At 40.7% G+C, this 13,087-nt stretch overlaps 1 protein-coding gene across 3 annotated transcripts in view; it reads right to left on the bottom strand.

Moving 5' to 3' along the window:
- The window catches only part of PDSS2 (decaprenyl diphosphate synthase subunit 2), a 125,855-nt gene that overhangs the window by 74,338 nt on the left and 38,430 nt on the right, over positions 1 to 13,087 (bottom strand). The gene's annotated exons all lie outside the window — the stretch shown is intronic.

The raw sequence follows: 13,087 nt of genomic DNA, 5'->3' as shown, positions 1-13,087 counted from the left end.
AGCATGTTTTCACAATCCATTTTCACTGGTCGTACCAAAGTGGAAAGAAAGACTCAGATCTCAGGCTGCCATCATTTCATCAAGTCTTTAATATTCACAGTTGCATGGAGATAAGCTGCAATTATTAATTATGATCTTTTGTCATCCTTTACCTGACACTTATAATGAAATACTATTATTGCAGAGAAAAGCAAGTATTCAGGATTAAATCTTGTTTATTTCCAAGGAGCAGCACATGTCCTGCATTTCATGTCATACCATGCAAGGAGTACTTCAGAATAATTCAATGTGTTCTACTGTAACAGGAACATAAGAGCTTTCAGTTTGTTGTTTGAAGTACAAAAAAGCCAAAAGAAGCCTTGTACTTCAAGAGAAGAAAGGGAAAGGAGGGAAGGTCCAACCAAAATCTATAGCCTGCTGAAAGAAGACTGTTTAGATCAGAGTGGTTATGACCAGACTGAGCAATACATACAACATGTCTATTAGGAATAGACTTTGCAGAAACTGATGAAAGACATAAAATAAAAGTTAGAGATAAATGAAGTAGAGACGCGCTGTTTAAAAAAAAAAAAAAAAAAGAACTGTTTCAAATGCTGCACCTTTAAATTTGGGGTCAGAAGGAAAGCAATTCTAAATGACCACTTAGATACACCATCTCAGAAATTAAACTTGCTTTAAATCAAGCTTAGCTTTCCTTTTTGACTGCAATGTCTCCAATTGTATTCTTCCTGTTCTTGTCAAGCTGCTTTCTACTCCTTAAGTTCATCAGTAAAGCTAAACAGCTATAAGAAAGGATAATACATTCTAGATGCTATTAAATTAATAAACTAATTTCCAATAAGAGCCCATATCTCCAATATCATTTAAATATTTGTTAAATAAATCATATAAAGAACTACATCACAGATTACTAAGCACTTCAACTCATTTTATTCCAGATTATAATTTTAGCCCTAATCACTGAAGGAAATCAAAACAGAACAGTCTTTAAAACATCTGGTTGAACATCTAAAATGCTGATCTTGGAAGGATGTTTGAATAAAGAAAACAGTGGATGCAACCTAAAGTTTCCTTTGGATTTTTTTCATTACACTTACACTACTTCACAATGCAAGAATATCTTCAGTATACTATTTCATTTACACATACATGTAAACATTAAAAAAAAAAGCATCATTTAAATAGCACCCTTCTGTGTTAAAGTTCCTGCGCTACTGCAAATATTAACTTCTTGAGTCTTTACAGCCTGTTCTACAGCGATGGGGAAATGGCTCTAACTACATGCTCTAGGAGGAGAATCAGCAGGTCCACCCAGGTAGCTGATGCTAGACAGCTACTAGGCTTGATCTTCACACCTGCACTGATTCCAGGCTAATACCTCCCCCCTGGAGAAGCCCTGAGCTCACACTCAGTGCAGCTACATCCTATAAATGCCACTATCAATTAATATAAGAGGAAGCCAGTATAGCTTTCTACCACAACCCACGAGATTTTTAGCTCTGGTGGGGTTTAATGAGCCAAATGAGGCCATGGCTTTTTGTTCTGTGCCTTTCTAATCTGCTCATGTCCCACTTGCTTCACCTGCAGCCTAACAGGCTGGCCCATCCAGGACAAGTTAAGGACAGGGTGAACCCCTACATCTCAGCAACACGGGCAACTGTGGTGTTAGAGGAGGTATCAACTTGTGCCAGATTTCCAAAAAAGAGTGCAACTGTGCATGGCTTCCAACAGTTACAGAGTTTGGTTCAACTAAGTTGATGTTTTAGGAACCAAGTTGATACTAAACATTTTCAAAGCTGAAAATCAGTCAAAAACAAGTAGTGGCCACCAATCTTAATCTGCAGTAATGCAATTAAACGTTAGTCTCTCTTAACAGAGCAGTAAAATGCAAATAGCAATTAACACACTACCTTGCTGGCCATCTTAAAATAAATCAATTTAAATGTTTCTAAAAATTAGGAGAACATGGGTAATCAGTGTTTTAGTGGAAGACATTCAGCACAGATTTTACTATTTACCACAGGAGATTCAAACACAACTTCCTGAGGAGAAACCAAAACAGAGCCACCAACTTCCAATTCTTCCATTCTCAAAGATCCTTTAAAAAAACCCAACCAAACAAACCCTGAATAAAACAGCATAAGAACCACTGAAAGGAAAATACTATATAACATCCTGGAGATGACAACCATTTCTTTTGTAGCCCAGTCCTGCAGTATTTACCAACCACTCAAACCCAGGAAACTGCACAGCTCAGAACTCTCCCCAAATGCTGTGCTCCTTGCAATGGGCACCTTTATTTTGTTTACCAGGTACGGTAAGCGAGGGATTTTAAGGAGGAGGGGACAGCTCCTTGCCTTCAGCATTCTGTGAATTAATAACTTGCATAGCTTTATTCTCACCAAGCATAAAAATAAATAATTATTTTCTTACCATGTTCCAATATACAGTTAACAGAATGCAGCCAAGACAGTTAAATACTTAAAACTCTATAGATTTCCAAAGTCAGAGCCACAATGAACTTTAAACTACCCAGGAAAAAAACAGAAAATACATATAATGAATAATATATAGTGTGTATACATCCTGTATACAGAATTCATAATTGTCTGTGGTGGTGTAAGTACTTCTCTGGCCTGAACTTCAGTTTGACCACATTACTCACAACCACACAAGTAACGCAGACGATGCAACTGAATACAAATGTATTTCCTCAACACTACTTACAACTCCATCATTTTTGAAGAACAGTGGTTTTACGAAAAAATTGGTTTTTTTCCACATATATAAGCTGGTAAAATCAGAGTGCCTTACTAAATGTAGGATCCCACGAGAAATTAATAACAGGTTTTTTTTTTTCTTTTAAAAAAAAGGTAGCAAATGATGGTGATACTTTTAACAATCAGAACACTTTGGTTTTTCATGCCCAGTGCTCTACAGCTTGCCAAGGGGCAGGATATTACAGAAGTAGAAAAGAAAGTTGTTCAACACAGGATTGTAAAGCACTGGCCTTTACTGACTCAATAGACACCACTAGAACTGAAGCACTACAGTGGTTCTACCTGATTCAGACCAGGTGAGAAGTAGAAAATCACCTGTGCTGAAACTACTCGAACAATTTCATAGCAATAACAAAAACAAGTGTTCAGAGCTGTTCAGAGGTGTTGCAATACCGCTAGCAAGAACGCCTTGCATCCTTAGCAGGAAACTATTAATGAGAAGTGCATTGGAGGGGGCGGGGGGAAGAACAGGACATAAAAATTAAATAGTGTAATAATAAGGAGCAACACATCTGTCATTTCTACACCTAATCATATAGCCTATATGTTACATATAGTTTGGAGGTAATTTTAGACAGGATTTTCTATGAATTACCAAACCAGTAGTCAAAGTCTAATTCCATTCAAAACACGACTGAAGTTGTGTTACTGACATGTAACATATCCACGCTAAAGCAAACCGCATTAGACTTGAAACAAATAAAGCCTACGGTGATCATCCTTTAGACACTAGAAACGACTGCAGCTACTTGACATGGCTTCAGGGGTCACATTCACATTCTGAATTAAACTCCCAAGAGAAATTCTGCACTAGTAACAGCTACACAAAAGTCTTCCAGATGGTGCAATTAGTCTTGATGGGTATGTGGCAGGAGACAGGTGCCTCTAGGGAAAAAAGTGAACTAAAAGCAACCCAAGTGAAATTGTGCACACAAAAAGATGCATCAAGCTGAGAGTCTTTTGGAAAACCTCTGCTGAACACCGCACATACATGCATAGGGTACCCGAAAAAGAAACATTAGCACAATTTTGCTTGCTCTAAGTTACAGGCAGGGTATCTTGCAAATTACATACTTCATCCTCAGGGGACCGAATACCAAAAAAGGTAGGTAAGACAAACACTTACACAATTCAGTTTTGCAAAACATTAAGAATTTGTGGGAAAAAAAAAAAAAGAGGGGAAAAAAACCCCCATACCCCAAAAAATCAGAGAGCATTTACTCTCGATATTATCCATGTGACAGAATAACCCATTTGAAAACTGGCAGATTCACAGTTTTAAATACAGAACACTGTTCACATAAAATTAATCTTACAGCACAGGGGAGAAGCGCCCAGCTCTGACACATGCGCAGTATGACACTGTACAGGCACAAGAGACTCACACCACCCACTCAAGCAATGACACTGGCTAATAGCTAATGTGCTGCAAATTACACCTCCTACTACCAGAGTCCGTCTGCTGCAGAGAATAAATCAAGCAAACATGAGCATTTCACTTAATGCTTTGTGTATTTCTCCACATGTGCAGCCATTTCAGTAGACTTTGCAGTTAAAATATTAGCCTCCAGTAATTGTCAGGTCTAACTCCACCAATAATTTACATTTTCTTTATAAAAACAGACTAATTATTTCAAGCACCATTTGTATTTTTGAGCAACCTTGTTTGAATACTGCGAAGATTTTAAAATATTTGCATGAAACAAAATCAGCTAATGTTCTTACTGCTTTGTTCATTAAATTAAACAACAGAGAGGAAATACGGCAAATACAACAATCACTGTAAGGAAGAGGTGGACATGGGGGAATTTTCATGGTACTGAATGGAAAAAAAAAAAAAGAAGCACAGGCAACTGAAGTCAACTGACTCTGCAAGTGGGTGTAGCAGAAGAGAGCATACTTACGGGTAGTAGTGCTAGTTCAAATTTAACCACTAAGAATGCAGAACAAATTTCCAATCGAAACAGACATTATAAGGTATTTTGGAAGGATCAAAAAAGCATTGTTAAACATTTAGTCAAATGTTTTTAGTATTTCCCAAATGTTCTGCTCATGACCAGAGCAATCAAGACCTGCTGGATTTGCAGCCCTTCCATCAGTTAGCCCAGCAGGAGCCCCTCCACCATGGCCCAGGTGTGTGCGCTAGCCACTGGCCTGCTGGGAGGGGCTGAAGTGAACAGATCACAGCCCTTCTCACCTCCTCTGGCAATTCTGCCTTTCCTTTCCATGCATTTTATTGAACGTGTCCCACTGATAAGATGAATCATTTTGTTTCAGGTCACAGATGAGCTCTGTTTAGCTACAAGGGGAAGGAAAACAGGAAGAGAGACAGGGTAGTCATCAGACATTCCTCTACCTTCCCACTTCAGATGTCAAACAAAAAGAAGAAAAAAAATCACCTGTTCAAACAGTTCTAATACAGAGCAGCTGGTAAAGTCTGTAACACAACCAAAATCAATTACATTGATGAAGCAGATTTATAAGCCTAAAATAATGTCATTGAAAGCACAGGCTAGTTTTAGGCTGAAATACAAACTGTTCTGAAAAACAGAACAGAATCATCTAGGTTGGAAAGGACCTTGAAGATCATCTAGTCCAACCATTAACCTAACACTGACCATTCTCAACTACACCATATCTCTAAGCACTATGTCAACCCTACTCTTAAACACCTCCAGGGATGGGGACTCCACCACTGCCCTGGGCAGCCCATTCCAATGCCTGACTACCCGTTCTGTAAAGAAATACTTCCTAATATCCAGTCTAAACCTTCCCTGGTGCAACTTGAGGCTATTACCATTTGTCCTATCACTTATTGCTTGGTTAAAGAGGCTCATCCCCAGCTCTCTGCAACCTCCTTTCAGGGAGTTGTAGAGGGCGATGAGGTCTCCCCTCAGCCTCCTCTTCTCCAGACTAAACAACCCCAGTTCCCTCAGCCGTTCCTCGTACGACATGTGCTCCAGACCCTTCACCACCTTCGTTGCCCTTCTCTGGACACGCTCGAGTAATTCAATGTCCTTTTTGTAGTGAGGGGCCCAAAACTGAACACAGTCATCGAGGTGCGGCCTCACCAGTGCCGAGTACAGGGGTAAGATCACTTCCCTGTCCCTGCTGGCCACGCTATTTCTGATACAAGCCAGGATACCATTGGCCTTCTTGGCCACCTGGGCACACTGCTGGCTCATGTTCAGCCGGCTGTCAGTCAACACCTCCAGGTCCCTCTCTGACTGGCAGCTCTCCAGCCACTCCTCCCCAAGCCTGTAGTGCTGATGAGGGTTGTTGTGGCCCAAGAGCAGCACCCGGCATTTGGCCTTATTGAAACTCATCCAGTTGGCCTTAGTCCATCGCTCCAGCCTGTCCAGATCTCTCTGCAGAGCCTCCCTACCCTCGAGCCGATCAACACTCCCACCCAACTTGGGGTCACCTGCAATCTTACTGAGGGTGCACTCGATCCCCTCGTCTAGAGCATCAATAAAGATGTTAAACAGGAGTGGCCGCAAAACCGAGCCCTGGGGGACACCACTCGTGACCGGCCACCAACTGGATTTAACTCCATCCACCACAACTCTTTGGGCCCGGCCATCCAGCCAGTTTTTCACCCAGCAAAGCGTGCGATCATCCAAGCCTCGAGCAGCCAGTTTTGCCAGGGGAATGCTGCGGGAAACGGTGTCAAAGGCCTTACTGAAGTCAAGGTAAACTACATCCACAGCCTTTCCCTCATCCAATAAGCAGGTCGCCCTGTTGTAGAAGGAGATCAGGTTTGTCAAGCAGGACCTGCCTTTCATAAACCCATGCTGACTGGGCCTGATCATCTGGTTGTCCCACATGTGTTGTGTGATGGTACTCAGGATGAGCTGCTCCATCAGCTTCCTGGGCACTGAAGTCAAGCTGACAGGCCTGTAATTTCCCGGATCATCCTTCTGACCCTTCTTATAGATGGGCATCACCCTGGCCAGTTTCCAATCTGTCGGGACCTCCCCGGTCAGCCAGGACTGCTGGTAAATGATGGAAAGCGGCTTGGCGAGTACCCCAGCCAGCTCCTTCAGCACCCTCGGGTGTATCCCGTCTGGTCCCATAGACTTGTGTATGTCTATGTGATGCAGCAGGTCACTGACTGTCTCCTCCTGGATTGCGGGGGGGTCGTTCTCCCAGTCTCTGTCCTCTGGCTGAGGAGGCTGGATTCCCTCAATACAACTAGTCTTGTTATTAAAGACTGAGGCAAAGAAGGCATTAAGGACCTCAGCCTTCTCATCACTAGTTACCATGTTTCCTCCTGCATCTAGCAGGGGATGGAGACTCTCCCTTGTCTTTCTTTTGCTACTGACATACTTATAGAAACATTTCTTGCTATCCTTGATTGCTGAAGCCAGGGTAAATTCCAGCTGGGCTTTAGACCTCCTGATTTCCACCCTGCATAGCCTCACAGCCTCTTTGTAATCACTGTGAGTGGCTAGCCCCTTCTTCCAAAGGCTGTAAACTTTCCTTTTCTCCCTGAGTTCCAGCCAAAGCTCCCTGTTCAGCCAGGGTGGTCTTCTCTGTCGCCAGCTTCTCTTACAGCACCTGGGGACCGCCTGCTCCTGAGCCATTAACAGTTCTTCTTAAAGAGTGTCCAGCCTTCCTGGACCCCTATACCCTTCAGGATCGTCTGCCAGGGGATCCTTTCAAGCAGTTGCCTAAACAAGACAAAGTCAGCCCTTTGGAAGTCCAGGATGTCAGTTCTGCTTAGCTCTCTCCTGGCCTCTCTAAGAATAGAGAACTCTATTATTTCATGATCGCTGTGCCCTAGTCGTCCTCCAACCTCCATATCATCCATCAGTCCTTCTCTGTTCACAAAGAGGAGATCCAGCAGGGCACCTTCTCTGGTTGGTTCTCTCACCAGGTGCGTCAGGAAGTTGTCTCCCACATATTCCAGGAATCTCTGGGACTGGTCCCACTCTGCTGTGTTGTATTTCCAGCAGATGTCTGGGAAGTTGAAGTCTCCCACAAGAACAAGGGCAAGCAATCGTGAGATTTCTCCTAAAAGAAACCCTTCTATTCAAACTGATAATCCCAGATGTGACAATACAAACACACATTTTTAAATCTGTAACATCTCAGGAAAGTAATATCTGTTTTGCTCAATATAGAAGGGTTATCAGGATGCACTCATGGTTACAGGTGCAGTTACATTTGGAAAAAATACCCCACACTTTTTCAAAATTAATTATAACTGACAATTTTATATCTCCTGCTAGAGCTAAGGCATGGAGCTATTCGGTAAGACTGCTGGCTTCTTTATTAGAAACGCAAGAGCTCTACCAGCCTCAGGGCTTTTATCCAATTTGCTTTATTAATGACTTGTCAGAAGTAAATAAGAAAAAACTCTGACATACTTATTTTTTAAACTGATGTTAAACCGCTGTACTATAGATGCACTTATCTGAATCATAGGATTCACCATATGATCACACTCAAAAATGCATACATTTAAATACTCAAGAGTATTTAATTTTATATATTTGGTGCATGCTAACAGCAGCCTATAGTGACTTATTTTCACCTGCTACTCAAGTTTCAAGTATATATTAAATACCTTCCTGCACAACATATCTTCAAAACACATTAAAAACCCTGGTCCATTCCTATATCCACAGTCAGATCTGTGGCGGGGGATCAGCCTTGTCATGACACGTATTTTGAGCATGGTTCAGTGGGAAGGAAAAGACAAACTTACTTCACATGGGGAGAACAGAATTTTAAAAATAGGATTCAAATTAAATATCCAGTTGACAGGAGATGATAGAAAGAGGGATGCTCTGAAACCCATGAACCATCTCGACTTAAAAGCCCACTGGAGGTTGCAAATGAGAACACATTATGTCCTGGTTTAGCCAGGATAGGGTTAAGTTTCCCCAGCAGTGGGGGGGAAGCTCTAGCCGGGTTATTCATCTATCATGCTGATGTCACATCCTGGCGCGAGCATGGGAAGAATCGGTGATCGCGTGGGTTGGCGCAGCCGGTTCTCTCTTTGCTGTATCAGTATATACTTTGGTCTGTTCATTGTTATCACTGTTATTCTTATTGTTATTGTTTGTTGTGTTGCTGTTGCTCTGTTGTATTAAACCTTTCCTTATCTCAGCCCCGGGGCTTTGTATTTCACTCCCTTTGTGGGGGAGGGGCAGCGGCCGCGTGGTCTCAGACCCCAGCAGGGCCTAAACCTTCACAATGAGTTTCAGAAACTTATTCCTGGGCTTGGACAACTAAAACATCTCTTTGTGTATGGAAAATAAGTTTTGGGGTTGGGGGAATTTCTTTAACAAAAAAACAGGGTTGTGATCGGGGTGGGGCTCATTACTGCTACATTATTGACTAGTAATCAAAGGGTTTATCCAGTAAGAGCAGACCTGTGTAATGGGTCAGGACAGGCTTGGGGGAATTGACATTCCCGTCCCCCTTTGCAGGAAGATACTCTTATGGCAGGTTACAAGGGAGGTCTTTCGAACAGCACTCCTGCTCTCCCTGCCTCTGAGCAAACGAGGGATCTCAACCCATTACCTTTGTGAAGCCAATCATAAAGAAACACAAGATTTCACAGACAAAAACCAAAAAGGACTCTGGTGTGAACAAGACAGAGGCCTGCCTCTGCACTGGCTCTTCATCCAAAGCCCCCAAAAATAAAAAGGCAATTTAGAAGTAGTGTGGCCTTCACTTATGATGCAAAGCAACATTTGAATAACTCCAACCACCACATGGTGTGATGCTTGGATAGTTACAACTAAGCCAAGATGACAACTTAATCACGTGCAAAAGAAGAATGGTTGTGGCGCAGTGAGAAAGTATTTGCCTGGAAGTTATTGGTTCACAGCTGCACCTCTACAGGCATAGTCACTGAATAATTTACACAATGTTGTATCTGCTTCCATTTGGCTAGTCTTAGCCTTAAGACTACTTCACGAATTACAACCAAGGCCTTCAGTTAAAAACAGGCCTCAAAATGCTCAGCTCCACAAAAGCTGCAGCATATTTCAGGATGCAAAGAACTTCATAGATTTGGGTAACTTTTCTTGCATTTATGAAGTCTCAGACACTTACTCAGCTGGGGAGAGTGACTAAAGATCATTCAACATACACTTAAAATACAGCTTGTATGAAATCTAGGTATTCAAGTGTCCCAGAAATCCACGTAAGCTGTGGATACTTAAAAGTATTAAATATATTCTTCACAAACTGAATAGAAACATAACAAAGATCTTAGTTGCTTTATCTTGGCAGAAGGTTGCAGGAGCATACCTTCTGCAACAGGAAGCTCCTGGAGGAGAGCTCCTAATGTCCTTTCCAACCCGAGTGACTCCATGAGAGTAAGAAATAGCTGCTCAGCTTTCACAGGATTTTGCTTACAAGGAGAAACATTTCTTAACTACAGGTGAAAAATGCCTTGTAATTTCATCACTCCATTGCTTATTAAACGTGATCTTTGCAGGGACTGGGAGTATAGAAAATTATGTTTAGAATGGCAGGTGGTGTACAGAACTTGGGGTCAGCTGCATCATTCCCAGAACTAATTTATCACAAGGGAAAGTCTTAAGACATAAATTTTTGATGGATTTCTAGGAAATCTCAGAGCACCCTTCAAGATCAGAAGAGAGACTGATCTCTTTCTGGAGTTGCTAAATGTACCTATTTCTTCAGGTTTTAGTATACATCCCACACATTGTACTACTTTCAAGAAAAAAATTTCAACAACCTTTTAAACACAGCAATGATCACAAAAGATGGACCCTTGTAGGAAACTGTAAAATTCAGAAGGTTAAGTGAAGTTGTGGAGATTCAAATGGACAAGACCCCACAAAAATCAAATCTTATCATAAAGTTTAAGAAACTACAGGTTTTGGGGCAGGTGCAAAGCAAATACTGATACTTGGCCTCGGTTACTTGCGTTTCATTGTACTTGAACATTTACAGTTCCTAGAAACCAATACAGCCTTTGAAATCTTGAAAGAAAAAACCCCAAAGTTTTCCCTGTTGTCTGTAGAACCCCAGTTTGACACTCATATCACTCTGCCATCCACTATTTCTAGATTTACTGGGTTTCCTAAAGGCAGACGTTATTTGAATCATTGCCATGAAGATCAGCTACATACTTGCATATTATTTTACAGTTTTTTTGATGTACTTACTTCCTTTAGGATAGGTTATCCCCTAGGAACAATGGGAGGAGATGCTGTTAAACAAACAAACAAACAAACAAACAAAAACATTCTAAACTCCTGTTTTTCTGCGAAACTTGTGACAAGCTGAGGACAAAGAGGAGTACGTTTTGCTTGGTAAGAAGGGAACCACTAACTTTTCATCTGAATGAAGACACACAGCACCAGTTTGAAACTAAAATTTCAAAAGAGCTGGTTTTAGGTTGCATGGTCATTTAAGATCTGAAAACAGCCTACTATGGACACAGAAGATAACACTATAAAGGACAGCTATAATCAGACATTTATCTGAAAGATACTGATTATTCAGAATTTTTTTTTTTTTTTTCTTTTTACTAATTCTACCCTCCACCCATCAGATGTTATGAGTGGTAGGGGAAGGGCAAAAAGTACTACGTTAAGGATGACACTAAAGACGCCACACAGAAAACCACCAAAATGTATTTTTAAACCAACTGCCAGTCTCTGCTGTTTTTCCTGGTCAGTGTTTGACTTGATCTTGGAATGTGATGCGGATAGCAGGCAAGCTAATACCAAAAAATGCAGTTAGTGTCTGAGTGCAATTACTCTGACCAGCAGCAGCTTGCAGGCCTGGCACCCTTATTTTTCTAACCACAAATACTTAGACAGAAGCCTAATTTTTGTGTGTCTGATTTCTCCATCAATATTTACTTTATTTAAACTTTGTGGGAGGTCTAGCACCCCACTGTCGACCAATATGAACAGGTCTACTCAAGCACAAGACTACCTTTTTGAAAACAGGCTCTCTCAGACACAGGAATATTCTCCTAAGTGAAAGCAATACAAATATTTTGGAAGAGTTCTGTGAATGACAGAAATATGATTAGCTTCACAAGGCTAATGAATTCAGACACCTCTGGAGGTCCAGTGTCACTTCAGCAATATTGTAATTGTAAAGCCTGTCATAAAAATGTATTTTGCATTAAATAAACTCTACTAGGGAAATGCAACAACAAAACAGGTCAACTCCTGGCCATTATCTCACACTGAAAGTACTCACAGCATGTTTTACAAATGGATGAAACAAAAAGGCAAAAATGTTAGGGTATATATTATCATTACAGAATGATCTAAAAAGTTCTTTTAACCTTCTGTACTCAACAATATTTCTAAATAACAACTTAACTGATCTTCAGCATTATTCAGATGAATTAATTACAAATATTAATTCCTTAAAAACACTGAAGACTCTTTACTAGTATTGAAAAAGAGTTTCTAAGTTCTACGCTTCAATGGATTATTCTCACTTAAAGTAAGTAGCTTAAGCCGAATACACATCAAGAGTCCTGTAAATGCAAATCTTCCTCTTAAATAGAAAGAAATATAAATTGTTTTAAGTGGCTGAAAACCAACCAGTGCCATTAGTCCAAATACAGCACCTCTACATGTGTCACTACCTACTAGAGTGAAGTGGTTATACAGAGCAGAAGCCTTTTGTGAACTGGTGGGGGGGAAAAAAAAATCACTTTAAAACACAGTGGAGATACTATGACAAACATATATACTTCCAAATACTATACACTGAGGGCTTTTCAATGGTTTATTCCAAGTAAAAAAAAAAAAAAAAAAATCCATTTTAAGTCAACAGTGGAGAATACAGACAAACCTAGACCATAACTCCTACCAGTATTATCTTCAGTTGATGCTTTTCCTCTAGATTACTGATTCTAGTGAGACCCAGGTGGCTGACTGATAATTAAGATGAATCTGGGTTTTTACTCCGGTAAGAAGTATTTTCAATGTAACCTCCACCCAAATTCCATAGTTCTCATTCCGCTGTGTCAATATCACAGTCAGGCTTGTTCATCAAAACAAGAAAACATACTTTTACAAAGATGAACATAAAAGCCAACAAATATCTTCCCCCTTTTCCTGGATCATTGCTAAGCATCAAATAAGCTCATTAAGTTACCAGCAGCATGCTTTAAATTTATGAAGTCATGAAAGAAAATACAGTGCAAAAATACTGAAAACATTTTACAGCGAAGCAACTGTTAGAAAAAATAAAATCACTTCAAAACTTTAGAGATTTTCTATTCTTTTTCCCTCAGAAAAGACAAGACTTTAGGAGGCTTGAGATTTTAAGCAAACACTTGTGGT

Source organism: Strix aluco, chromosome 3, assembly GCF_031877795.1.
Source record: "Strix aluco isolate bStrAlu1 chromosome 3, bStrAlu1.hap1, whole genome shotgun sequence".
Classification (NCBI taxonomy): Eukaryota; Metazoa; Chordata; class Aves; order Strigiformes; family Strigidae; genus Strix; species Strix aluco.
This window is presented reverse-complemented; position numbering and strand designations above follow the sequence as displayed.